Below are 27,322 nucleotides of genomic sequence, written 5' to 3' on the forward strand. Positions count from 1 at the left end.
ATCACTGAGTGTCAAATGTGCCAGGTTCTATCTAAAGGCTTTATAGACCTTTAATCCCCCAAATAATCCTATGAAGTCAGCATCATTACCCCAGCATGACAGAGGAGAAAATCAAGGTTCAGCGAGTTTAAGTGACTTGTTAAAGGTCCTGCAGGCAGTAAGTGGTAGCCACATCCAAGGACAAGGTCACCAAATAAAACTCTTCCAGCCTCTGAACTTTGATCCTATTCCCACATATAACTTACAACCTGGTAGTTAATCTCATACAGTGAATGTCTGTTGGGTTAATTTTCCTAAATCTGGCTGATCAATCAGAATCAAGCTTGCAGAACTTGATGAAGACAATTCCCAGAACCCTCACTGAGAGATTTTGATTCCATATGTCGAAATTGAAGTCCTAAAGATTTATATATTCATTAACATATAATGTATTATTAGCCCCAGGGGTACAGGTCAGTGAATTGCCAGGTTTACACACTTTATAGCACTCCCTTCCCAATGTCCATAATCCAACCACCCTCTCCCTACTCAACCACCCCCCTATCGCCGCAACCCTCAGTTTGTTTTATGAGATTAAGACTCTCTTATGGTTTGTCTCCTTCCCAATCCTATCTTATTTCATTTTTTCCTTCCCTATCCCCCAAACCCCCCACTAGATCTATATATTCAAAAGGTTCCCTGGGCACTACCTGATTCAAGATGTAATATTCAAGGGTAATTTGATTTTATATATCCATCATTGCCTAAAGTTCAGGAAATAGAAATCAGTACATTAAAATCGACACATCATTTAGTTACTTTAATTTTTATCCAGTGCATGAAATTTAAAAGAGGCTTTTGCTACAAACCATATAATTCCATTTATAAGGCACTTTTGAAAAGGCAAAATTATAGATACAGAAAGCAGATTAGTAGTTTGTAGGAGCTGGAGATGGAGAGAGGGGTTTACCACAAAGGGACACAGGGGAATTTTGGGGTGTGATGGAATTGTTCTCTATCTTGCTGTGGTTGTGGTTGTATGGCTGCATTTATCAAAATTTGAAGAACTGTACACTAAAAAGGGTAAACTTTACTGTCTGTAAGCTATACCTTAAATGGGGAGAAAGAGTCCTTTCATAAGAGGTTCCTGTTTTCCTGCAAATATATTTATGTCCTCATCTGTATTTAATGTCAGCCAATCTATACCTAAAAAAAATAATTTAAACATAGAGAGTTACTAGTGGTGTATGAAGCAGTTTTCCTAAAGTCTTCATGTAAAATAACGTGAAATACATTAGAAGAAAAATGGGTATTCCTACTTATTCCTTGAGCCAGTCATGGCCTCATGTAAGCTCTCCATCATACATGAGGGGGGGAAAGGTTTATGGAGTTATTAAAACACAACCTTTGAAATACTAATACTTCAATATTGTTCTTTTTTATACTACTGGAATGTGTCCTCTTGGTCACTGCAAAGTTAAATATTTCTGATCTTTCAATTATTTTTAATGATGAAAGAACATCCATGTCAAAACAGAATGACCCAAAACCATGAGTGTCCTTGGCAAACTTTCTGATAATAAAGAAAGAAAGAAGGAAAGAAAAAAAAGGTCAGATTTTCTTTAAAGAGATATTTAAAAAGTGCCTTTGAACTTTGACATTATGAAGGAGTACACTCCATTATTCTATTTGTGGCCTTTAAATTAATTTAGAATGTTCGTTTATCTTAGAAGACCTTTCCTGCGTTGTCTAGTAATTTTCCTCTTGTAGATATGGGGATCCTTCGGTCATTTATTGGATGTTAAAGAAATAAAGACAAGTGGCTGCAGCATTTACCTCAGCAGAGGCTGAGGAAGAGTCATTGAAACAGGCTATGAGTCTACAAATCACAGCCTGCTCTCAACACATTGTAAATCTTTCCTTTAACCTTTCATCACTTAACATCTTCATTGTAGATAATGTCCATTAGACACGTAGTCTTCTGGACATCGTTCGGAGTTATAATAAGATAGCTTCTGAGGATAATGTCTATGGTTTTATGCAACAATGTTTCAGGGTATAGTTTTAATTCAGATGAATTCTGGCTTAAAGCTTGCTGATATTTATAGACAGTCCTTGAAGACTTTTTTTTTTTTTTTAAACAAACAGGTGCACCTGGGTGGCTCAGTGGTTTAAAGCCTCTGTCATCGGCCCAAATTGGGCTCTCTGCTCAGCAGGGAGCCTTCTTCCCCCTCTCTCTGCCTGCCTCTTTGCCTTCTTGTGATCTCTGTCTGTCAAATAAATAAAATCTTTAAAAAAAAAAAAAAAAAGGTTTTGTTGCTAACTCATCATTTTTGCATATTGCCCTCTGGGGCTAACTCCTTTGTCATGGCTGCGCTTATCTTGGTCTTTGTTTAATTAATACCAAGCAGTTTTAGAGTTAGAAATGATCTGATGCATTTCTGTCCATGAAGGATGTACCCTTTCTGGGGCATTCTTGACAACTCTTCCAGTGATAAAATTCTCACTGTGCCATCAAGGGCTTTTTCTACTGATGGGGTTCTCTAATTGTTAGAAGAGCATTTTACGTTCCTAAAACTTCCACCTATTTGTCCTGAATCTGTCCATTAGACATAGTTGTTCTTTCATTAGTTTTATTCCTTCATTCAATTGCCATATGTAGAATATCTAGCTGGGAACTAGATAGGTAATGGGGCTACAGAGGTTTTTTTTAAAAAACCAGCAGTCTCTGCCTTCAAGGATCTCAAGGCCAATGAACAGCAGTCAGAGTTGGTTAAGAATATAATATAACCATAACTAGATTTCACCAGGCCTCCAGACCGTGGCTATGAGTCACATTAACAGTGATAATTTATACTTAGCTGCTGGTCATTTCTGCCTTGTAGTGGACGCACCTTGCAAAAGCCACTCTTACACTAGTTCTGGGAGTCCCTAAACTTTAAACAAACAGAAACAAAATAATTTTATTATTGACTTGTCATTTTCCTAAGTGTCCACTCCTAAATCCTCTCCCTCTGGACCTGACAGAGCAGCATCTGCTGGGCATGGGCTCCCTCACCCACTCCAGAATCCACTACACTTGTCTCCGAGTTACCAGTGGCCTTTCCAAATCTGAGCAAGGCTGCGTCATGAGTGCGTAAGTGGGAAGAGGGCTCACCTTCCCTACCATGTGTTATAGTTTGTTGTTGGGCCCCTAAACAGCTTTGCATGTACCCCATTTTTTCCAAATCTTTCAGTGCCCAAAGCTTTTGTCTGTAGCCCTTCTTTCTCTATAACTTGGGCTTAATCCATGGGACAAGGCTTAGAAACCAGAACCCAGAGAACAACCCATTAAATTGCTCTCTTGGTTTCCCCACCTTACTCTCTTGTTGCCCACCAAGTTTAGATGCTCAAAGCCTCCCCCTCACAGTCCCTTTCCCTCATTGCACGTTGCCTTCTGCAACTAAATGCCTCCTCGTGTACAGATGTAGCTCAGTTTAGGCTCTTATCCTGCTATCAAGTAAATCAGTGACTATATAAAGCAAGTCAATACTTCTTGTAAAAGGTTTGTGCCAGGTGGTTTTCTAGTAGAGAGGAGGGGCACCCAACTCATGTGGATAACAATGGAAGGCCATGTTCGGGGAAAGCTTTTGGATGTGATGAAACTTCACTTAGTTCCTATAGGATAATGGAAAGTTAGTGATACAGCTACCTTCCAGGAAGAGGAAACATTGTAAACAGAGGGACAGAGGTGAGAACGCTAACAGTGCATGTTTCAAGATCTTTAACTTGGGCTGTAAGCTGTTGTCACAAAAGTAATAACTCCCTGTAAAGACATCCAGCTGCCCAGAATGTCAATGGACTGGGGCAGGGGTCTTATCATGTCCTGAAATGCTCAAGCCCTCTTAACTGGCCTAGGGACGGGCTACATGCTTATTCGTAAAGGGAATAATCACAGTCAGGGACATACCGAGATTTGTGTCTTGAAAACTCATCTGGGCAGTAGAGTGGGAGAAGAGCTAGAGGATGGCAAACTAAAGCACCAAGGGTTTGAATCTCCTGCCTCGCCTGGTGGCAGTGGCTCAGTAGTGGAAGATTGCCATGGATCTGCTGTGCTTACTTCTTCCAAGTCAGCAACTGCTATTCATAGATGATTTTTATACTTCATGGTTTCCAGACTCTTTGCCAATCTTTTCACTCTCCCCTGGATGTGCTCTAGCTTGCTGGAATCCTTCTTAAAGTGGTATTTCCCAGAATGGGACATACTTTCCAGTTTTTTCCAGAATCAGAACGTATCAGAAAGTGATAAGTACCTCACTTTTTTAGAACATAGTACTGTTGACGCATTATTTACAGTCATCTTGTTTTCTCAATGATGAATTTTTTTAAAAAAAAATTAAGATTTTATCTGATTCATTTGATTCTCAACCTCATCAGATCTCACTATTAGAACCTTTCCTATGAAGCCTAATTTCAGAATATTTAGTGAATCAACTTGAATAAACTTTCTTGGATCTCTTCTTCAAAGTTTAAAAACCTCTTTTCTGTCCTCAGTGAGAATAGGTAGTTTGAATGATCATGAGTACCTTAGAAATGAAAAAAAAAACTTTTATGAACATCTTAACAGAAATTTTTATTTAGTTTGAAATATATTTGGCCAAATTCTGTTGATCCATCTTGTAGGTATAGGTTTGGATGTTGCTTTGGAAAGTGTACTTTCTCAGCTGTGCTACTTAAGGTATTTTTTTAAAAGCCAAATATCTATAATATCTAGAAGGTAACAACTGATTAAAGGGGAATTTTTCTCATTTAATGGAATATAGGGGAGACATGGTTATTTAAAACCTGAGCTCTGTAACCACTTTGGCCTTCTGAGAATAAAGGGAGGTAGTGGGGATAAAATTTATTTTAGTGATCCATTTTTTTTTTTTTAGCTTAATCTTTTTGCTATCTTTTTCATTTGTTGTGACTAGAAGAAGAGGAGAAAAATAAAGCTAGAAATCTCAGAGCAGCTAAAGGGCAAGATGTTTGGTTTAAGGAGCCTTTTGGCATGCAGGTCAGCCTGGAGAGTGGAGAGCTAAAATGTTCTGTTTGAAAAGATGAGGACAAATAGTTCAGAATAATGGCTCCCCAAAGATATCCAGCTCCTATTCCGTAAGACCTGTGAATATTAGCTGGCAAGATGGACTTTGCAGATCTGCATGAGAATCTTGAGATGGGGAGAATTATCCTGGGTTATCTGAATGGTTCAGTGTAATCCTAATGATGTATTTTATGATGACTAACATACCACAATAAAAAATAAAAAGAAAAAAAGAAGAAACAACAACAACAAAAATCCTAAGGGTCCTTATAAATGGAGGAGATGTGACAAGAGAAGCAGAGATCAGAGTGATGCGGTTTGAGAAAGACTTGACCTGCCCTTGCTGGCTTTGAAGATGGAGGAATGGGGCCATGAGACAAGGCATGTGGTCAAGCTGAATAGTTAGAAAGGGCAAGGAGATGGATTCTAACCTAGAAGATGGAACAAAATTGTAAGACAATAGCTTTGTGCTATTTAAAGCCACTTAAGTTTGTGGAAATGTTATAACAGCAATAGGAAACTAATACAGGGGTTTGAGTTTCAAAGGAGTCTAAGGAGAAGATAATTAAGGGGGGAAAAAGTGGAGTAAGAAGAGCTAAACCAGGTCTTCAAGAATCAAGGGGGCTAAGAAACATGGGAAGAGGCTTGAACTTAAGGGAAAAACATGACCAGTGAGAAATTCCCAGGGATAGGATGAGTAATGGATTTGTCAGAACTGTCTGCTGTGCTCAGTATTAAAATATTGCCCTCACTTTGTCTTTTGTTTGCTGTCTTCAGTGGCTACTGGAACTCTGGTGTTTCATCCAAAGGCTTTTCTGAGCAGTCATTCCTACCTTGCAAAACCTAGAAGTTATACTGTTACAGGCCACTTCTGAGAATATAAAGATTTAAAAAAACAAACAAACAAAAAAAACCCAAGAGATCCTTGAGTACTCAGAGATATGTAAGGTTAAAAATTTGTTCTCTTTTCAATTATTTCAATAAAAACTGTTTCCTTGGTCCAGTGGGTTGAATAGTGTCCCCTCAAAATTTGTGTCCATCTGGAACCTTAGAACGGGGCCTTATTTCAGGGCACCTGGATGGCTCAGTCGGTTGAGTGTCTGACTCTTGGTTTCAGCTCAGATCATGATTTCAGGGTTGTGAGATCTGGCCACTGAGTGCAGAGCCTGCTTGAGATGTTCTCCCCAACATCTTCCTCCCCCACCGCTCCTGCCCCTGCTCATTCTCTCTCTCTTTCTCATAAATAAATAAAATATTTAAAAAAATAGGACCTTATTTGGAAAGAGGGTCTTAGCAGATGCAATATTAGTTAAGGGTCTTGTAGTGGAATCATGCTGGATATAGGGTGGGCCATAAATCCAATGACTGGTGAGGACATATAGGGACATAGGGGGGAAACCATATGAAGACAGAAACTGAGATTGGAATGATACATACAAGTCCAGGAACAGTTAGAGCCATCAGAAGCTGGAAAAAGCAAGGAAAGAATCTCCCCTAGAGTCTTTAGAGGAAAGATGGCCCTGGCAATACCTTGATTTGGGTGTTCTGGCTTCCGGAATTGTGGGAGAATAAATTTCTGTTGAAAACCACCAAGTTTGTAGAAATCTATCATGGCAGCCCGGGGAGACTAATACACTCACTAAATGAGGAAGATGAAATAGATAATGTCTACTGAATGTCTCTTCCCAACAAAGTTCCAGGAAGCAATGGGTCTGGAAATCAACTATTGAGCATTATAGGGATTTTTAAAATCTAATTAGGAAAAGAGAATTAACTGTCATTGAAAGATTCATATGTCACATTTATGTTGTTTAAGTTAATTTCACAAATACCCAATGCATTAGACTTTATTGTCCTCATTTTACAAATGAGGAAACTAATACTCAGAGAGGTTAAGTAATTTGCATACATTTGCAGGTTACTAAGTGTTGAATTTTTGTTCTGAAAGAAGTGCTACCAGCAGCACTCCCAGTTTTCCTGCAGGCTTCTGCCTGGAAGAAATTCTCTTGGCCATTTAATGCTTTACTCTATTAAGGCTGAAGCTTTAATTGGGTTTAGATGCTGTTTAATATGTCTCTAATAAGATTATACTATGATCTGGCATTGAAATGAATAGTTATTGTTTCATAGAAAAACATGGAAACAAGAAATGTAGTGTAAATTTGTTATTAGTGATGAAAATGTCTATTGTTGGGAAACAATGGTCTAGATGTTCTTGCAAAGCAAAAATGGCCATCTAGATGAATGGCCATGGTCTAGATGTTCTTGCAAAGCAACAACCGAGGAAGAAACTCACAAGGAGATGAAGCTAGACTATGCTTTGTTACTGAAATACATAATAAAGGATCACTTACCAATGTCAAGTCATGCAACTGAAGACAAGAGAAATTGCCAAAGCACTCACAAGAAATGAAAGAAATTTCAAAACAGTAAGAGGCTAGTGTAACCATCTTCATGCATGATCGAGACTGCTATTAAAGTGTGGATTATCAATTTGTCAAAACCTTCCAATGTGTCGGAGGCTGTTGAATTTCTAGGACAAGTGATTAAAGAAATAAGGAAACTCTGAACTTAGTCATATAAGAAATGCTAAGAAAATCCCAGTATCCTTTGCCATGCTTGTCAGTGCCAAAGTTACTAAAATGACCACCTTCAGGAGCATAGATTACAAAATGTAGCATTTCAACATAACACCGTGTATAATGTCAAATGGTTAAAACTTGCCACCATATTTAATTTTAAACTAATCAAACTAAATGTGGGAAACAGAATTTTTGCTCCAGGGACCCTCACCTTCAGATGTCATATCCATGAATGTGTTACATTTCATGTCCAAAGACACTTGCACACGCAATTAGTCAATTGATGTTAAAATAGGGGAATTATTCTGTATTGTCCGGGTGGCCCAATCTAATCACAAGCCCTTAGAAACTTAAGAGCTTTCTTCCAGTTGAGGACAAGAAAAGAAGCCAGAGAGACGCAGCCAGTAAGGGAAGTCAGAGATTTAAAACACAAGCAGGGGGCTCCTGGGTGGCTCAGCGGGTTAAAGCCTCTGCCTTCAGCTCAGGTCATGATTTCAGGGTCCTGGGATTGAGTACCGCATCAGGCTCTCTGCTCAAGCAGGGAGCCTGCTTCCCCCTCTCTCTTTCTGCCTGCCTCTCTGCCTACTTGTGATCTCTGTCAAATAAATAAATAAAAATCTTTAAAAAACAAAACAAAACAAACAAACAAAAAAACCACACAAGCAGGATTTGACACGTATTGCTGGCTTAACTATAGAGAGGGCCACATGTCAAGGAAACCATGACCTCAGCACTGCAATTACAAGGAGTTGAATTCTTCCAACAACAACAAGCTTTGATTCTTCCCCAGAACCCCCAGTGGAGTTGCAGTTTTCTCAACACCTTGATCTTGCTCTCGTGAGATCTTGAGCAACAAATTCAGCGAAGCCATGACAAACTTCTGATCTCCAGAATTGTGAGATAATAAAAGGGTATTGTGCCAAGCTGCTAATTTTGTAGTAGTGTGTTGTGCACAAATAGGAAACTTAAGGCACTCTTAGTGCATGAGTTTGAACCCAGTCTCGTATGAGAATGAATTTGAACTCAGTGATATGAACACAGAAGCACAGATAAATAAATGGCGGCTGAACTGGTGAATGAGTGGTGCGTAGCCAGCCATGTAGAACAGATGACCAGGAGCCCGGCCTACCTAACCTTGGAGCTTCCTTAGGTCTTGACTCAGTTTTAGACATGGGGCTGCACAGTTAAACATTCGCTGGTGGCATGACTGACAACAGGAACCCCTTAAAATTTCTGGCAACAAACCAACTAAAGATCCCTCGAGGGAAGAATATGAGACTGGTTTTGCCTAAAAACTTTCCAGTGATGCTTCCTACTAAGTTTAATAGAATGCCAGCATCAAAGCTTGCGGGAGGGGACTGGTTATCTGGAAGAGAGTCCTAGAGATGAAAGTGGAGCCCTCTTCTAAGAAATGGGGCATCCTCAATATCCTGACAGTTAAGAGGATGTTATCGGTAATCATCGATGACTGCATTTTGAAAAGTGATTTAGAAGAGTGACACTGAATTTGAGGAAATTTTAGAAATGTCTTAGTCAATTTATTTTACTTATAATTTTTCCTTTTATATATAGTCAACTTGTAGAGTTTAAAATTTCCATCAAGAATGGCATATCATAAAATTTATAGCAAATCTAAAAGATTTTTTAACATAAGATTAAAATAGTATAAGTATTAACAAAATGCCTCATAGCATTTTTTGTCTTTTTTTACTGGTTCAAAAGTAATAATGCATCTTATAATTGATGGTATTGTAGATTCCATCAAATAATATGACACTTCCACACATTCTCTTTCCTGTGGCCTTTATACCCCTCAGCTCATTTACACCTACCCCTGAAGGTGAGAAGCACCTTACGGGACCGTTAGGGTTTCTTTCAGTTTTTAGGTTGGACAGTCCTGTGATTCTTCTCAACATTAGTTTTCTGCATTACATTTTTTAGGTCAGAATACTGAAACTTATGTTTCAATGCCTTATTGATTTTTTTTCCTTTCCTTACAATTCTATGTGGAATCTAGTTTTCCAAACAAGTTATTCCTTCCAGCTGTGGTTTGCTTACTTTCCTTACTTTTCTTTAACTCTTTCCTTTAGGCTTACAGGCCCCATGGCCCAAATCTGGCCAGTTAATAAAGGGGAACTGACTTTTATGAGACATGACTATAATGAGACAATACAGGAGGAGCTCCAAGATTGACTCATGAGTCTGTGAATAAGACTCCCAGAGAGGTTCTTTGTTCTTGTCCAGCAGCAGAGTTGTATTCAGGAATCAACTTGGAATAGACCATCATAGCCTGAAAAGACTAAATATGATGACTGAGGATTTTGTTTATTCACTTTATTGTGATTGTACCCTGCAATCATATTGTACATTTTATAACTCTGAGATGCACCTGGCCCAGGTGAGATGATCTCTAGCACCTTCCCAGATTATGAATATGATTCTGGGCTTACGCTTCCAGAAAGTGTGATGTAACCCACCTTCTCTTGCACATTGCTACCTAACCCTGATGAGGATCTTAGGAATCAGAAATTCTGCTCCTACTTTGAAGAAAGTTGCTAAGTGTCTTCACTGTGAGTCCTAACTGTGCCAATTTCTTTGGGTGTCCTTTAAATGGTGGCTTTCAACCTTTTTAAATTACAACCTATAACAAAAGATATGTTTTCTATCCAAATCTAGTTAATGTACATAAATACACACAAAAATGTACACATACTTTCAAAAACAAGTTTTATGAAACCATACTTACCTTTACACTATATATATATTTTGATGTATTCTATTTTTTAAAAACAAACAATCTTCTGTCCTAAGTCACAAAATTGATTTCATGATTCACTATTTTGCTATGATTCACTGTTGGAAAAACATGGCTTTAGACTCATAAGCCTTGTTTGATTTATACATGTAGTGTGTGTGGCCTCAGTCAATGCCCATACTCGTTATTTTTAAATATGGTGGTAATATGAAACATACAATCCAAGCTTTCAAGAAAGTTTTCACTCAAATATATGTTATGCTTCCAATTTGGCATCTTGGGCAGTGTTTTGTTTGTGTAAGTTTTGCACTAGTTAGCACAAGTGAATGAAATGTGTTATACAATCTGTTGATAAGGTTGATAGTCTTCTCTGAGCCCTTTGAATATGTCATTCAAGGGCCTTCTGGACTCCATGGTTTCTGATCATGGACCTCTTAAACTTACTGAGAATCACTTGCATGTGATGAATCATATCTCTTTTGCTGCTTTCAAAAGATTCTTTCTTTGTACTGGTTTTCAGCAGTTTAGTCAGGTTGTGTATGGGTGTGGGTCCCTTTGAGTTTATCCTCAAATGAGAATTTGTTGAGCTTTTTGAATGTATACATTAATATTTCTTTTAACCAAACATGGGAAGTATTTAGCCATTTTTTTTTCAAATATTCTCTCTGCCCCTTTTCCTGTCTCCTGCTTTTCGGAGATTCCCATAATGTTCATATGCTTGACGGTGTCTCACATGTCTCTGAGATTCTACCCTGCTTCCCAAATCAGATATTCTTGATTAATCCATCTTCAGCTTTGGTGATACTTCCTTCTGGCTTCACAGTCCTTCGGTTGAACGCTCTTAGTGAAATTTTCATTTCAGTTACTGCATTTTTTCATTCTAGAACTTCTTTTGTTCTTTTTTATAATTTCCAACTCTTTGTTAATATTCTGTATTTGTTGAGACATTGTTGTCTTATTTTCCTTTAGTTCTTTAGATTTGGTTCCTTTCGGTATTTTGAATATATTTATAATAGCTCAATTAAAGTCTTTTTCTAGTAAGTCCAACATCTGGACTTACTCAGGAACAGTTTATGTTGATTGCTTTTTTGCTTTGTATATCTCAGTTATTTTTTGTTGTTGTTGATAACTGAAAATTTTAAATAAGGTAGTGTAGAAACTCTGGAGATCATATCCACTTCGCACTCACTCCATCTAGGGTTTGTTGTTGCTTCTATTTGTTGCTGTTATTGTTATTGCTGTCCTTGGTTGTTTAGTGACTTTCCTGAAGGATTCTTTGTTGTGTGTGGCTCCTGAATTCTCTGTTTGTTTAGCTTCTAATCAGCTAATGCCTGGACACAGGTTTTCTTAAAAGGCTTGAGCCAATAAACCTTCCAGCCTCGCTGAAGGGATCTGTTTGCATGTGGGTGATTCCTTCAGATCTCTGAGGGGAAGTTTACATAGCTTTTGCTTTCTGTTTACACAGAGCTTCAAGGTCAGCCAGAGGTAAGGGATTAGGGCCTTGGTCTTTCCTGGGCATACATGCAACTCTGCAAATGAATATGACCTTCTAGATTTCCAGGAATATGTCAGAGCTTTTCAAATCCCCCTAGGATTATCTCATTTCCATGCTGCTTCTTTCAAGTTTTCTAGTCTATTTCTTGTTAGCTGCAACTCTTATCTGTAGGTAACTACAGCAGATGCAGTGTTAAACAATTGCTGCTGTTTTTTTCCCCACAAATGCCCCTGAGGTGAAGGCTGTTCTCAGTAAGCAAGCCCCAAGTCAAGTAGAATAAAGTCAAACTCTGAGTGGAGGTTTCTGATGGAGCTGCCAAACATGTCAAATAATGACAGTTCTCTTGGGAAAGGAATTTTAGGGAGCTCCAAATCTGTCCTCCCTCTGCCAGTGGCTGCTAGGCTGCTGGTTTTCACAGCTTGCATGATTATGTAGCTCTTGGTCTTCACAGCTACCCTAGAGTAGAGGAGGGGGATGGGAATAAAGTCCATTAAAACGCCCCCAAAACTTGCTGTCTTTACAGAGCTTCAACTGTTTTTCTATAATAAACACTCTTCAGATTTTTTTGCAAGCCTTTTCTTAATTTTCAGAGTTCTCAAAAAGTTGATTTTGACAATTATTGCTAGTGTTCTTACTACCTTTATGGAGGAACAAATTTTCAATTGCCCTTCTTCTGCCAATTTGGAATACTGTCCTCTTCTTTTCACCTTCCTTTTAATCTCTGTTACCTAGAGTGATAGGAAATGGTAGACAAACTCACACACTGGTGTAAGACAAAACATCTCCATAGTATATGATGAATATATTCTTTTTTCTACCTTCTTCTTTATGGATCTTCTTTCTTCTGTGCTAGAAAATGTGCTAGGAAGCCTGTGATAGGTATTTATATGAATAAAACGATGATACCTATTCTGAGTTCAAGAAAATGAGAAAACCTTTAAAATGTTAAAAATTAAAACAGCACCGTCACCACCACCCCCAATCATCTTGGACCAGAAGCAAGATTTGTGTTGCTATGTCACTTCCTTTAAAACAAGAGCTTTAGGACAGACATTCTTCTTGACTATTGTCTAGAAAGTTCAGGGCTGCTAAACCTCATGATGCCAATATTTAATGTTGCTAATTGAAGAAGAGAGATGCAGATGGCCCAGGAGGTTCATTTTTATCCCCTTTCTATTGTTTAGCAAGGAGGTTTTTCAGCAGATCTGAGTTAACTCAGTAGAAGACAAGACTGCTACCAGAAACTGAACTCTGAGGCTCCCTCTTGGTATAAAGCCTAGTTCTTAACCAGGAAACTCTATTGTGACGAGTCAACTATATAGTTCTGATTCCTTTCCCTAAAAATATACAGAGTGTTATGAGACTGGAGTGCTTCCACTGAAACATTTTATATCTAATCTAAACATACCTCTCAAGGAAACTTGTCACTTTGATACTTCTGGACTTGTATGCTTTCCCCCCCCAAATAACTCTATTTTATAAATACCCTCCATGATACTAGTGATATATGTGTTCATGTACCATTTGCATGATGCTAATCAGAAGAAATAAACATAAATGAAAGAGAAGAAACATTTTTAAGATGCAATTGTATGTCTTCCAAAATCTTAAGAAAGTCAAGGACATGTATTTCTTGAATGACTAACCTTTACCTCTTAACCATATGTAATTCCTGTTTTTTCTTTTTCCTGCCTTTTAACATAAAGGCTGAAATGAAAGACAAACTCTCTCATTACCCTGGTTTATTTTGGACCAATGGGCTTGTCACTCTAGAAAAACTGTCACAGAGGAGAAGAAAGCTATAAAAATGTTCCATGAACAATAAGGCACATGAATAAGTACTGAGATCAAGCATAATAAAGTATCCCACGTAGGTCAACTGTTTCTTAGATTGATGCTATGCAGTGAACAGAATTATGGCAACTTGAAGACTTTAATGATTGGTTTTTACATTTGACTCTTACTTTTGTAGGTCTCTTATTTAACAGACTTGAGTTACTATTTTAACACATTGAGTCCACTTCTCCTTTCTTGCTCTGTTGTAGACATATGCCCAGAGCTTGTTAGGAAGGTATGCCCTCAAAGATAGAAGAACAGATGGATGCAGTTGGCCAGAGCACCCCCAAAGAGAGATGTGGTTGGGCTACTTGGAACATCTAGTAGGATAGGATTTTTAACCATGTGCTCTATTATCAACAATTTTGCCAGCTAGCACATTTTCTCTTCAGTAAGTCTCCAAACACGAAAATGATGCCACAGTCAAAAACAGTTAACATCTCTCCTGTCCCAGGAAAGAAGCTGTTGAACAGAGCATGTCTCACCTTAGTATTTTTAATAAAAGAAAAATCTTTGTGATATAAGGAATTGAAATTTATGAAAGCTTTTTATGTGCCATGCATTCATCAATGTTATATTATTGTATCCTCAAATCATCCCTATAAAATGCATTTTATTCCCCCTATTTTTCATTATGGAAACTAAGAGTTATTAAAATTTTATCTGTAGTCTCACAACTAGGAAATGTTGGGCCAAGATATGAAAAACCCTTCCAGATTTGCTTGGCTGTGAAACCAAGCAGTTGTCTCTATATGATGCTAAATTGTAGACATCAACCACTCGCAGTGATGCCATCTGACACCCATCCGAGAGTCACAAGACTCTTCCCCAAAGTGATACCAACTCCTGTGAGTGATAAATCTCATCACTGTAATGGTACAGCTTGAGGAAATGAAGGACAGAAAATGTGTTCTTTGGCCACCATGTCTTAATTTCTAATAACACAGAATGCTTAAAACAGGAGAAATCAGAGTGTGATGAAGTATCCTCAGGCAAGACCTTAAAGATAAGTCCATCAGGTCATGGTAAGGTTTTGGAACAGCTGCAACTTAGAGCATCTTCCTCACTTACCACACTGCGACAATTGACAGGCTAGCTCTGCTTGCTAATTACACTCTCTTCCATTACTTTTTATGACTGAAAGATTTGTTTGGTAAACTTCAAAGATATACTGAAACCAGTAGGGAATTATTCATGTCTCAATTCTGGGTATTTAAGACTCTCTTGCTGGGGTGCTAGCTTTGAGTCCCACTGGTACTGACTTAGTTCCCTAATCTCCTAATTGAAAGACAACTTCAAATAATGTTGCACAGCATGAGGCTTCAGGAAGGACCCAGGGATAGAAAGGTTTACCCAAAGAGAAAAAGTAAGGAATAGAGTGTCTCTCTGTGAACCAAAGCTCGGAATGACCTCTAATCAATGAAACAAAATGGCAAATAGTATCAGGCACAACCTATAGATCAAAACCACATTGAGATATCACCTTACACCAGTTAGAATGGCCAAAATTAACAAGACAGGAAACAATATGTGTTGGAGGGGAGGTGGAGAAAGGGGAACCCTCTTCCACTGTTGGTGGGAATGCAAGTTGGTGCAGCCTCTTTGGAGAACAGTGTGGAGATTCCTCAAGAAATTAAAATTAGAACTTCCCTATGACCCTGCAATTGCACTCCTGGGTATTTACCCCAAAGATACAGATGTCGTGAAAAGAAGGGCCATCTGTACCCCAATGTTTATAGCAGCAATGGCCACGGTCACCAAACTATGGAAAGAACCAAGATGCCCCTCAACAGACGAATGGATAAGGAAGATGTGGTCCATATACACTATGGAGTATTATGCCTCCATCAGAAAGGATGAATACCCAACTTTTGTAGCAACATGGACAAGACTGGAAGAGATTATGCTGAGTGAAATAAGTCAAGCAGAGAGAGTCAATTATCATATGGTTTCACTTATTTGTGGAGCATAACAAATAGCATGGAGGACATGGGGAGTTAGAGAGGAGAAGGGAGTGGGGGTAAATTGGAAGGGGAGGTGAATCATGAGAGACTATGGACTCTGAAAACAATCTGAGGGTTTTGAAGTGGTGGTGGGGTGGGAGGTTGGGGTACCAGGTGGTGGGTATTATAGAGGGCACGGATTGCATGGAGCACTGGGTGTGGTGAAAAAATAATGAATACTGTTATGCTGAAAATAAAAAAATTAATATAAAAAAACAAGTTTTTGTTTGCAAAACAGAAAAAAGAAATATCTGTCCTAAAGAGTTCTTGGAGTTCCTGTCCTGTTTCTTTGCCTTTCTGAATCCTGTGCCCACTGGATAATACTCAAGATAGCAAAGGGACTTGACAATCATTTCTTGACAATGAGAAAATAGATGTGTCTAAGTTGACACTTCTGCTCCTGACCTAATGATAAATTGTTAGTTAATGGTCATGGTTTTCATTAATAATTGTTATAGCACATCAAGGAGAATATATTAATGTAGTCTTAAAAACGTTAAATTTGAGATGCCTGGAAATGACAAGGAAGAATTGTCCAGAAAGTGCTTGGATATAAATGTAAGGAACTCAGAAATCAATGGGCTGCTGCTGTAGATGTGGAAATCATCAGTATATATTTGGTTGTGGATACAAAGTATGTCCATGGGACCACATAATAGCCCTATTGATCACTTCCACCATGTATCCTAAGTTTTAGCTCTAATATTTATCATGTCAATACAGAAAACCTCACACTTCTAAAGCTTTACTCATGCTGTGTTTTTGTCTGGATTGTTTTTAGGAAATTTTACTTCTGTAAACACCAGCTTAGACCAACTTCCTTTTGGGAAGTAATTTTCCAAATACCATTCCCAGCCCAAACAAAACTGACCCTTCTTTTCTCTGTTCCTATAATGCCTGTACATTTTTCCATTAGGGTATTTACCATAAACCACTGTCACAGTTTGTGAGCTCCCCAAAGTTCTTGTGGCCCCTTTAGTTTCTTCCTACACCTCTTTCTATATATGTAGGGACCATGATAAGTGGGTTGTCCATCCATATACAGATGGGTTCCCATTGCCAACTTCTTTAAGCAAAAAAGGGAAAAGACCTTTATTGTCGTGTTTTTGCAAGATTTGCCCCATCACCATCCAGCACTTAGTAGGGAACATGATCATTCTTGAATGACCAACACATGGTCATTCTTGTTTCTTCTTCTTTTTTTAAAAGATTTTATTTACTTGACAGAGAAGGATACAGCAAGAGAGGGAACACAAGCAGGGGGAGTGGGAGAGGGAGAAGCAGACTTCCTGCCAATTGGGGGGCCCTTTGTGGGGCTTGATTTCAGGACCCTGGGATCATGACATGAGCCAAAGGCAGACACTTAACGACTGAGCCACCGGGCACCCAACATGGTCATTCTTGAAAGAGCAAATTCTTGGGAGTCTCTAGTGAAGACTAAACTCAAGGGTTGAGAACAAAAATGTCAATATAGACACAGTCTAATAATTAACATTATTTTTTTAATTTTTTCAATTTATTTATTTTCAGAAAAACAGTATTCATTATTTTTTCACCATACCCAGTGCTCCATGCACTCCTTGCCCTCTGTAATACCCACCACCTGGTACCCCAACCTCCCACAGCCCCGCCACCTCAATCCCCTCAGATTGTTTTTCAGAGTCCATAGTCTCTCATGATTCACCTCCCCTTCCAATTTACCCCCACTCCCTTCTCCTCTCTAACTCCCCATGTCCTCCATGCTATTTGTTATGCTCCACAAATAAATGAAACCATATGATAATTGACTCTCTCTGCTTGACTTATTTCACTCAGCATAATCTCTTCCAGTCTTGTCCATGTTGCTACAAAAGTTGGGTATTCATCCTTTCTGATGGAGGCATAATACTCCATAGTGTATATGGACCACATCTTCCTTATCCATTCGTCTGTTGAGGGGCATCTTGGTTCTTTCCATAGTTTGGTGACCGTGGCCATTGCTGCTATAAACATTGGGGTACAGATGGCCCTTCTTTTCACGACATCTGTATCTTTGGGGTAAATACCCAGAAGTGCAATTGCAGGGTCATAGGGAAGTTCTAATTTTAATTTCTTGAGGAATCTCCACACTGTTCTCCAAAGAGGCTGCACCAACTTGCATTCCCACCAACAGTGGAAGAGGGTTCCCCTTTCTCCACATCCCCTCCAACACATATTGTTTCCTGTCTTGTTAATTTTGGCCATTCTAACTGGTGTAAGGTGATATCTCAATGTGTTTTTAATTTGAATCTCCCTGAGGGCTAATGATGATGAACATTTTTTCATGTGTCTGATAGCCATTTGTATGTCTTGATTAGAGAAGTGTCTGTTCATATCTTCTGCCCATTTTTTTTTTTAAAGATTTTATTTATTCTTCAGGGAGAGAGGGGGAGAGAGTGAGCACAGGCAGACAGAATGGCAGGCAGAGGCAGAAGCAGGCTCCCTGCTGAGCAAGGAGCCCGATGTGGGACTCGATCCCAGGACGCTGGGGATCATGACCTGAGCCAAAGGCAGCTGCTTAACCAACTGAGCCACCCAGGTGTCCCTTCTGCCCATTTTTTTTTTTTATATGTTTGCCTGTTTTGTGTGTGTTGTAACATTATTTTATTCCAGTAGTTTCCCTTCTAATTTAGAGACTCATTTTGAGAAGTAATCCTTTAAAAAGACTTTAGACTTTAGTGTATTTTCATATAGCTTTCTCTGTTTGAATCTTTAGCTAAGATATGTTTTTCAGACAATTGAAGATGGTGAAATTACTTGTCCCAGGGTGTTTTATTTTGTCTTCTTTTGTTTCACTTATATTGATTTCCTTCCTCCACTACTTTGCAACTTGTTATCCTCAGGTTTATATCTTACCTCACTGGCCCTCACTTCAGGGGCAGCCGCATTTCAGGAACTATGTGTTATCTGTAATAGGGCAATTCTGTTTTACCTTCCACTGTCAATATATTTGAGTTCATGAAGCTCTCTTTGAAGTCAGTGTGGGTCTCGTATTTGGGACTCAAGATAGCACTGAGAAAGAAGACTAAACTGTAGCCCTTTGAGGGAAACTCACTTAAAAACCTGCATCTTCCTAGGTACCTGGTTCTAGTGAATACAAGTAAAAGATTTCTTTACAATTTTCATGTTATTTTACACAAATCTTGATTTTAGAGGAGTCTACTTTTTAGAGTTAAAATAAGCTAAGTGGTTAATTTTTACTTTTTAAGGAAGAGTCACTGAAGTGAAGGGACAACTGTATTTATTTTCCTTTTCTCAGACTCTTATTTCCTTTTTCCCCCTCTATTTCTTTTTTTTTTTAATTTCTTTTCAGTGTTCCAGAATTCATTGTTTATGCACCACACCCAGTGTCCATGCAATACATGCCCTCCATAATACCCACCACCAGGCTCACCCAACTTCCCACCTTCGTCCCCTCCAAAATCCTCAGTTTGTTTGTTTCTCTGTATCCATAGTCTCTCATGGTTCATCTCCTCCTTGAATTTCCCCCAGCTCCCTTCTCTCCATCTCTTCATGTCCTCCATGTTATTCTTTTTTTTTTTTTTTTTTTTTAAAGATTTTATTTATTTATTTGACAGGCAGAGATCACAAGTAGGCGGAGAGGCAGGCAGAGAGAGAGGAGGAAGCAGGCTCCCTGCTGAGCAGAGAGCCCGATGTAAGGCTTGATCCCAGGACCCTGGGATCATGACCTGAGCCGAAGGCAGAGGCTTTAACCCACTGAGCCACCCAGGCGCCCTACTCCATGTTATTCTTATGCTCCACAAGTACGCGAAACCATATGATAATTGGCTTTCGCTGCTTGACTTATTTCACTTAGCATAATCTCTTCCAGTCCCATCCATGTTGATACAAATGTTGGGTATTCATCCTTTCTGATGGAGGCATAATACTCCATAGTATATATAGACCTTATCTTCTTTATCCATTCGTTTGTTGAAGGGCATCTTGGTTCTTTTCAGTTTGGCAACTGTGGCCATTACTGCTATGCACATTGGGGTACAGATGGCCCTTCTTCTTACTACATCTGTATCTTTGTGGTAAATACCCAATAGTGCAATTGCAGGGTCATAGGGAAGCTTTATTTTTAATTTCTTAAGGAATCTCCAAGTTACTACACCAACTTGCATTCCCACCAATAGTGTGGGAATGCAAAGGGTTCTCCTTTCTCCACATCCTCTCCAACACATGTTGTTTACTGTCTTGTTAATTTTGGCCATTCTAACTGGTATAAGGTGGTATCTCAGTATGGTTTTGATTTGAATCTCCCTGATAGCTAATGATGAACATTTTTTCATGTGTCTGATAGCCATTTGTATGTCTTCATTGGAGAAGTGTCTGTTCATGCCTTCTGCCCATTTTTTTGATGTGATTATCTGTTTTGTGTGTGTTGAGTTTGAGGAGTTCTTTATAGATCTTGGATATCAGCCCTTTGTCTGTACCATCATTTGTGAATACCTTCTCCCATTCCGTGGGTTGCCTCTTTGTTTTGTTGACTGTTTCCTTTGCGTGCAGAAGCTTTTGATCTTGATGAGGTCCCAAAAGTTCATTTTCACTTTTGTTTCCTCTGCCTTTGGAGACACATCTTAAAAGAAGTTGCTGTGGCCGATGTCGAAGAGGTTACTGCTTATATTCTCCTCTAGGATTCTGATGGATTCCTGCCTCCCATTGAGGTCTTTTATCCATTTTGATTTTATCTTTGTGTATGGTGTAAAAGAATGGTTGAGTTTCATTCTTCTACACATAGCTGTCTGATTTTCCCAGGACCATTTATTGAAGAGACTGTCTTTTTTCCAATGTATATTTTTTCCTGCTTTGTCAAAGATTATTTGACCATGTAGTTGCAGGTCCATATCTGGGGTCTCTAATCTGTTCCACTGGTCTATGTGTCTGTTTTTGTGCCAGTACCATGCTGTCTTGGTGATCAGAGCTTTGTAGTAAAGCTTAAAATCAGGCAATGTGATGACCCCAGTTTTGTTTTCCTTTTTCACCATTTCCTTAGCAATTTAGAGTCTCTTCTGGTTTCATGCAAATTTTAGGGTTGTTTGTTCTAACTCTTTGAAAAATGCCAGTGGAATTTTGATAGGAATGGCAGTGAAAGTATAGATTGCGCTAGGCAGTGTAGACATTTTAACAACATTTATTCTTCTGATCCATGAGCATGGAATGGTCTCCTATCTTTTTGTCTTCTTCAATTTCTTTCAGGAGTCTTCTGTAGTTCCTCGAGTATAGATCTTTTACCTATTTGGTAAGGTTTATTCCCAGGTATCTTAGGGTTCTTGGTGATAGAGTAAATGGAATCAGTTCCATTTGCTATAGCATCAGACTCTTATTTCAAGGATTTTTTTTTTTTTTTTTTTGGTCTGCTGATTTTTTTTTTTCTTTAAGCCAGAATTTATTTTAACATCCCCCCCCTTAAAGGTCAAAATGGTTTTATGATTTGAATATAAGAGACTATTAAACATAGATATTAAAACATACAATCTTTAGATGTATTTTAGTAGTATCTCAAAACTTTTGATTTTCAATAAATACTGGATGTTGTATAGAATTATAAGCCATTTTTCTCTCTGTGTGGTGCACTGGTGTACAGTAAGTGTCTTGGGAAAGTAAACACAAACCCAGAAACACTCACACCAGACATCCACTTGCATGAGATGATCAGTAAGTGTCTTTTTCTTTTTGCTGAAAGAAGGGCCAGCCCACCCTTATTCCCTGAGTATAACAGAGAAGGGTATGGGAGAAGCCAAAGGGGCTATTTAATGAGGAAACTTGTGACAGCATAGACATAAACAATATGACCTAGGGACCCCAACCTAGGGGTCAAAATACAATGCAGAGTGTGGGGGAGAGGATTCTTCCTTTGACCCATGTAACTTAAGCACCCTCAAGTGTCTGGTCTCCCATTGGTTTCCACGGCTTTGACAAGGGGCCTTGAGTGAAAGAACAAGTTTCCCTAGAAACTATGGGTGGGGAGAGGACTTGGAGGTGTCTGTGGTTTTGCAGTTACGCACATGGCAGCTAAGAGCCACTGAACTGACATGATTTCATTTGCACCCACAAACTACAAAGTAATCAATATTGAAGTGTTTCCAAACAGCGGTAACTCTCCTTATCTTGGTTCTGGCCCAAACTGAAGATCTCAGTGCTGGATTTGATATCTCTGGTCAGATGTGGGGGGCTCTAGAAAGTTGATTTTTGAGTATTCAATTTTGGGTATTAGTTTAAACTTCCAACAACCTATTAAAAAAACAAGACCTGTTAGAAACTATCAACCCTAACCCTTCTGGTAGGAACAAGATCTAGAGCAAAGGTGATGGTCATCCCACCTCCATCCTGCTCAGACCCCATGGAGAAGACTATTCTGGACTGCTTTCATGACCAAGAGGACTATTAATCAGTGAGACTACATGGAGGACTGGGATAGTGAGAATAAGGAAGGCATGCCAGAGGAGGAGTCGCTGGAGAAATTAGAGCTTGTTAGAAAAAAATGATCTTAGGTGGAAGACTATGGGGAACATGTTAATTATAGCCAACTATATCAAGTGCTGTCAGCTAATGAGATCCCATGGGATTGGGAGCAAAAGGTGATTATTAGGAAGTAAGCGGAGCGGCCACAAAATGGAATGGAATATTTTGACAGGTAATGAGTTCCCTGTCACTAAAGACATTCAATTTGATATTAGATGTCCATTTGTCAGAGAGATTGGAACAGGGCCATTGCCAGCGCATACAGTGTCTCTGTGAGAATAGAAAAAGTACTCCCTCTAGAAGGATGCAGCTCTAAGTCAACATGCACAACTAGACTAGATTTCAGCCCCTATTTGTTCCTTTTACAAGGCACCCCCATGCAGAGCAGGACCTGCATAACCCACATGGCTGTGTCTATGATCTTAATATGTTCTGCTCCAACAGCAATCAAAAAAGAGGAAGCCACACAGAATAAAAGAGCTCTCACCAATTAGAAGGAGTTGACTTATAGGAGCTTAAGGAAAGAACTGATTATGCTGAGTGAAATAAGTCAAGCAGTGAGAGTCCATTATCATATGGTTTCACTTATTTGTGGAGCATAACAAAAAGCATGGAGGACATGGGGCATTAGAGAGAAGGGGGTTGGGGTAAATTGGAAGGGGAGTTGAATCATGAGAGACTATGGACTCTGAAAAACAATCTGAGGGGATTGAAGTGGCGGGCGGGTGGGAGGTCGGGGTACCAGGTGGTGGGTATTAGAGAGGGAGGGCACGGATTGCATGGAGCACTGGGTGTGGTGAAAATATAATGATACTGTTTTGCTGAAAATAAATAAATGAAAAAAAATTTAAAAAAGGAAAGAATTGATCCTTTAAGCCAGATGTGTCCCTCAAGAAACAGAAATAATTTGGGCCCTTTCCTTTGTGGTTGAATTCACAATACTTCACTGCGAAAATGTAAAAGGCTACTGTCACAAGTCAGAATTGACTTTAGAGTAGATGCTTTTTAAAACTGTTTACTGTAGGCTAGAAAATATGTTAAGCACTTGTATAAATTCTTAGCTTAATCTGCACAATAAGTACTAGTATTATACTTACTTTACAGATGAAGTATAACCAACTTGTCTGAGATCACGTTGCGAGGAAGTGGCAAAATAGGTATTTGAATCCGTTATATTTGACTATAAAATTCATGGTCTTTTTCAAAAGGCAAAATTATTCTTTAGAAAAAAAGCAAGGTTTTGGGGGGCACCTAGGTGTCTCAGTCTGTTAAGTCTTTAAGTGCAGGTCATGATCCCAGGATCAAGCCCAACATTGGGCTCCCTGCTCAGCAGGGAGCCTGCTTCTGCCTCTGACCCTTCTCCCTCTCATGCTCTCTCTTTCACTCATTCTCTCTATCTCCCTCGTGCCAAATAAATAAATAAATAAATGAAATGGGAAAACAGGGCACCTGTGTAGATCAGTCAGTTAAGCATCTATCTTCAGCTCATGTCATGATCCCAGGGTCCTGCAATCAAACCTCATATCAGGCTTCCTGCTCAGTGGGGAGTCTGCTTCTCCCTCTCCCTCTCCCCCTGCTCGTGCTCCCTCTCTGTTTGTCAAATAAATAAAATCTTTTTTTTTTTTAAAAAAAGGTCTTAGAGAGCTCTAACTCAACATCATAATTCTGCATTACTGTAAAATTATAAGATTTGTAAGGTGAATTAGTGCAAAAGCCGGAATGTGATATGAATACTCATTCCTGACTGTCTCTCTGAATATTCTGTCATGCTGGGCCTTGGTTTATGTACCCTGCACCATGAAACTGAAGTAATGGAGAGGTAGTTTTCAGAACACCTGCTTGCACTGTTGCAGCTGCTCTTAGGGTCCCTAAAATCTCCCCTCCCTCTGCAGCTGTACCCCTATGAGAACGGCCACAGGTGGCTGCTTCCTCCCTGCACTTCTTTAGCATTCCTGATCTGGTAGAGTTGAACTTGGTAACTAGGCAACACAGCCACGTGACACATTTTTCACTTGAAATTTGAACTGGGCCCTTCAAGTGTTCATTGTGTAAGTGTCAGTATATGTATTTCTCACCTCCCCATCAAGGTGGCAACCACCGTGAGGGGAGAGAGCATAGTTTATACTTTCTAGAAACCACCTCAACTGTGCTTACGTGTAGTGCCTTGTACAGAGTTAACTGTCTTACTTTGTCCTACTATTTTAGACTGATTGCAATGCATATGCAGCCCGAACTCAACCCATTCTAAGCATGATTATATTTAGAATGACTCTTCCAGGAGCCCCTGCTCCTTAAGTGTTTTTATCATCATCTTCTTGAGAATTTTGTAAGTAAGGACCTACGACTGGATGATCAAGATCAATGTCTTTTCCTCCCTCTTCCTTTGACTGTGAGCAGTCTTCGGCTGCAGTGTTTATGATCTGCGGTGTCTCCCTGAAACTCTCTGTGGTGAGGACTGTCACTCCCTTCTTTTCTTTAGGTGAGACTACTGTTCTTGCTCTGCTTCTACTCATTGGTTTCCTTCCCTGAGAGGCTACAGGATAAGCAGAATAATATGGGGCTCTGCAGTCACACTTAGCTGAAAGTTCTATCTCCACTTGGCAAAATTATTTAGCATCTCTGAGCCTCAGTTTTCTGATCTATAACATGTAGAAAATTGTACCCACATAAATCATAGGATTTACGTGAAAACGAAACAAGTTAGGTAAAGCATCAAGACAGACCCTTGGTCTGCCTTGGGTGAGGATAAATTTGCTTTCCCTTTTTTCTTTCTTCTCTATCTCCTCCCCCTTTATTACTGCTTTTCTTCATCTTTCTTCCCTCAGATATAGATTTCCCTATGTATTCGCTCCCTGGATGATCTCATCCATTGTATTCTCCCTGAAGATCATCCCAGCTCTACAGTATTTTCAGTCCTAAAGTCTTGATATGGGTTTTGTTCCTGGGTTTTCAACGATGAATAATGTGTTCCAGGTTTACAAAATGTCTGTTATCTTTCCTCATCTTCTGCTTCTCAAAACAACTCATTTCTAATAGTGCCATGGGCACGCAGGAACAAAACGGAAGCCACACCAGCTACCCACCCAGCCCCGCAGAGTCTAATGCAGGACCTCCTGAGGGACCGGCATCCTCACCTCCCACCTGCACGACTTGGCTAGTCTCCCCTTCATCTCTCTTAGCCAGTTTTTCTTGCTCCCTGTCCCTGGATTGAGCTTCCTGAAGTAACAGCTCCAATCATGTAATTTCCCTGCTCTGTACACTCCCAACAGCTCCCCATCCCCTGTGACTAACGTTTCAGCCAGCCCTTTGGTGAAAGCTGCCACCACTTGGACCCTGTGCTCCCACCAAAGAGGATTGCACAGTGTTCCAAGAACACTCCCTGTGCTCTTTTTTTTTTTTAAGATTTTATTTATTTATTTGACAGAGAGAGATCACAAGTAGGCAGAGAGAGAGGAGGAAGCAGGCTCCCTACTGAGCAGAGAGCCCGATGCGGGACTCGATCCCAGGACCCTAAGATCATGACCTGAGCTGAAGGCAGCGGCTTAACCCACTGAGCCACCCAGGTGCCCTCCCTGTGCTCTTTCCCCTTTGTGTCTCTATTCCTGCTATTTCCTCCTCCCCTGGCGCTCTCCTCCTCACCAGCCCCAGTCTCCCCTTGCTGAACACGTGCCCACTTGAAAGACCCAGCTCCTATGTTTTCAGGCTTTTTGATGAAACTGGTTTCTTTCCTTAGGGTGTTCACCCTTGGCCCTTCACCTCTCCCTGCCCCAACCGTTTCTTCTCTTGGATTCTTCCCTCTTCCCCACCCAGCACTCGCTAGTTCAGCATTTTCCACGCTGTTTTATCATGCAACACTTTCTAAGAATTGCAGAATAGAATAAAGTACACAGACGGCACAGAGCGAGTTGACAAACTGATTCATCACTGCAAGAAAGGAGCAGCGCTCAGTCATACTATTTATGAATTTAGAAATGGCTTCATCAAGCTGGATTCTCCTATCAGGTGCATTATCATGTTTCCTCCTCTATCTTGCTTCCATGGCAGCACACCACAAAATGTCCCTCCTCACAGATACAACGTAGCAGAGAAAATAAACCATGGACTTTGTTGATGTCCCTTTGTTTGTCGTAGAAAAGAAAGGTGCCATCTTATCTTTGAAGTCCTCTGTCTTCTTACTTCTTTGATTTAGGCACCATCTAAGAAATACGTGACTCCACTTTTTAGCAAAACTTCCGCTTCTGAGCCAGAGATCCAGAGCAAATAAGTAGATGTGTTAGTGGTGTTTATTAGGCAAGAAGGGATGAATAGCATCACAAGTAAATGTTACACTCACCAGACACAGACAAATCATTCCGGATGACGTCTATGGATGGCGCTAAAGAATGCCTCTGCTTCCCACCTCTTCGTGCATCCGGGGTCCTCTCTGTGCCCCCAGATCCTCCAGACGGCACAAATTCCACACCGCAGCACGTGGTTACAGGGTAACAATGACTAGTGACAGTGTTTAGTGTCTTCCTTATGTATACAGCAGTTTAGATTAAAAAGTCAATAGAGTTCTCACTCTTCTGGCTGTGGTACACTCACTCATGTGTCCTGGGGTTTGGAAAACATCGCCCAAGTAGACTTGTATTCATTTATGTAATTTCAGTTATCGCCTGCCACACCACAAACCTCACATCCTCCACAAGAACAGTACTCAGTTTTGCATTTTTGTAGCTCCTGGCAGTGCTCAGTTGTACTTGGGGTAGAATTGGTGGAAGGGAGGGAGGGAATAGGGAGTCTTAACTAATTCTCATGCCCTTTCTGTAAATTCGATGATTATAGCAAACGTGATACAAGGGAAAGCTTACAAAACCATTGTGCATAAAATTCCTGTTCAAATCAAATGTGAATATAATTTAAATGTTAAGGTTAGGGGTCAGTAAAATTAAAAAGGGTTTTTCAGTAAGATTTTGTAAGTAAGATATATGTTTTTGTTAAACTCTGAGACATACTACAAAACTAGTTACGTAATTACTAGATTGCACATGGTCAAGATCTGCTCTTTTGCTGCCTTTAAAATTTTGTAAACTTGTATGCTAATTAAAAAAAATTTGTAAACTCCTAATTTATTTCCTGATTTTT

General features: G+C 39.6%; 1 protein-coding gene across 1 annotated transcript in view; it reads left to right on the plus strand.

Annotated features, from left to right (window-relative positions):
• Positions 1-27,322, plus strand: part of LOC131827927 (dual 3',5'-cyclic-AMP and -GMP phosphodiesterase 11A) — a 248,434-nt gene that overhangs the window by 29,547 nt on the left and 191,565 nt on the right. The gene's annotated exons all lie outside the window — the stretch shown is intronic.

Source organism: Mustela lutreola, chromosome 3 (genome assembly GCF_030435805.1).
Source record: "Mustela lutreola isolate mMusLut2 chromosome 3, mMusLut2.pri, whole genome shotgun sequence".
In the NCBI taxonomy this organism is placed as follows: domain Eukaryota; kingdom Metazoa; phylum Chordata; class Mammalia; order Carnivora; family Mustelidae; genus Mustela; species Mustela lutreola.